The following is a 2,335-nucleotide window of genomic DNA, read 5'->3' as shown; positions in this document are numbered from 1 at the left end:
GCTTCAGACGCCGAAAGGTTTCCCCCTCCAGCTTAAAGCTGCTCGCGACCACCTCCCAGCTGCTGCCACCACTCAGTCCCCTTGGGCGATCAGCGCGGTGGCGCCACCTGCCTTTTCCGCCCTTTGCCCACTATGCCCGGGACTGGAACAGCTCTGAGGGCTGCACAGAGCTTAACAAACACGCTCAACGTCGAGATCAGTCCCGGGCGTTTTTGCCCAAAGTTAAAACGAGGAGCGCAGTCACTTTCTGGGAACTCAGCCCAGGCGCGCGACTCTCCGCCTCTAAATTCAGAGAACATAACTCGCTCCAAGAAATCCCCGCTGCTCCGAGGAAGACACCGAGGTTCTGAGTCCCGGGGCAGCGCACTTCTGTGCACGTGTGCACAGAATGTTCTCATGTTTGCAAAGAGCATGCGTGCAAGCCTTCAGCGCCGCAGGACTCAAGGGGGAGACACATGCAGCTGTCAGAATGCTTGTTCCAATCTTCTCCCTTCTATTTTCAGAGAAAAAAAGATTCCAATTCTACCCCCCACATAGCCACGGTCAAGAAAACTTTCCGTGGTCCTTCTTTGGGGCACCGGCACCTCCAAAGTTCTGGTCACAGTCTGCCTGCTCGGAGAGGGGCTGCGCTCTAAGTTCATGCGTTTGCACGTTTACGACAAAAGCATGTTGAAACTGAACTTACACTGATCCCTTCCATGGTGACCGCTCGGTCTTCAGACGCGGCGGCTGCCAGAGCACCCAAATCCTCAGGGTCACTTTGCTACCTGCTGCCACAGCCAACAAACTGAAGTTTCTGGTCGAAGCCGGACTTCTATGAAAACACGCTTGGAGAGCGGCGCATGCGCCCATCTGGCGGGGAGGCGGGGAGGTGGATAGGCGGAGGGAGGGGTATGGGAGAAGGGCAGGCGAGAGGGACGAGGGCGCCGGGGCTGGGAAAAAGGGTGCGCGGCATGGGAAGGCCAGGAGCCACTGCTGTTCGCTCGTGGTCACGCAGCGGATCCCGCGCTGGGCAGGACGTGTCGTTCCGGAGGTGTTCCCTAACTTGGGGAAAGCAGGGTGCGCCTGGAGGGAGGCGGGGAGCGCGGGCGAGGGTCGCGTCCCAGCGTAGCGCATCCATCCTTGCTCACGTGGATGGAATTCCAGACCTGGGAATGCTACAATAGAAACACCGATGTCCAGAGAGGGGAGGTCACTTACGAGTAACCCAACTAGTAGGCAACAATGTTGGAAGTGGGGCTAAGCTTCTGGTGCCATTCCCCTCTCCAAGTAGAGGCAGTTCATTCAGAAGATAAATTAAAAAAAAAGTCAATATCTTTTATGACAAAAAAGGAATCAGAAGGCCTCCCTTCTCATACCTTCCTACTTCCTAAATTATCCACTGGATGTGATGACTTTTTCTATAATAGTCCTCCTCTCTCCTTAGGTTCTTCTGGGTTTCTTACCCAAACCTCTATTCTCAACTATTCTATGGTGCTCTTTTTTTTTTTTTTTTTTTTTATTGAGTAGGAGTCTCACTCTGTCGCCCAGACTGGAGTGCAGTGGCCGCTCCCGGCCACCGCAGCCTCGACTGCTGGGCTCCGGCGATCCTTCCGCCTCAGCCTTCCGAGTAGCCAGAATTATAGGCGCACGCTACCACGCTCGGCTGATTTTTTGATTTATTGTAGAGATGAGGTCTCACTGCCCAGGCAGGTCTCGAACCCGCGGGCTCAGGCAATCCACTCACCTCAACCTCCCAAAGGCATGGGATTACAGGCTGAGCCACCAAGTCTGGCGGGGGAGCCATTTTCACCCTCAATTTAAGTCATATCTTAAATTTCTAAGAGGTCTGCCTTCATTATATATATGAGAATATTAGTAATTTCCATCAAACCTTTATAACAGTCAAGATCAGTCAACACAAGAGGCCTGTACATGAATGTTTATTGCAGCACTATTCACAATAGCAAAAACATGGAACCAACAGTGCTGCCCATTGAAACTGAACTAGATACAAAAAATATGGCACACACACAAAGGAATATTATGTAGCCATAAAGAAGAACAAACAAATGGGCTTCGCAGCAACTTGAATAGATTTAGAGTCTATAATACTCAGTGATCTATCACAGAAACAAAGAACTTAGTACCATATGTTCTCACTCATAAGCAGACCCTGAACATTTACCATAATGCTATGAGAAAGGAATTGACAATAGCGGGATACTGCTGAGGCGGGGGAGGCACAAAACATCATTAAGGATACTGATCTCAAACCAGGCAAAGCGGGGACCAAAGGGAGGCCCAAACTTCACCTGCATGATGACCACTTGTATACCTAATCCTGAATTGTACC

This window comes from Carlito syrichta, unplaced genomic scaffold, assembly GCF_000164805.1.
Source record: "Carlito syrichta isolate Samal-C Ts95f unplaced genomic scaffold, Tarsius_syrichta-2.0.1 Scaffold117622, whole genome shotgun sequence".
NCBI classification, from domain to species: domain Eukaryota; kingdom Metazoa; phylum Chordata; class Mammalia; order Primates; family Tarsiidae; genus Carlito; species Carlito syrichta.
The sequence above is the reverse complement of the archived record's forward strand: the minus strand, read 5'-3'. Positions refer to the sequence as shown.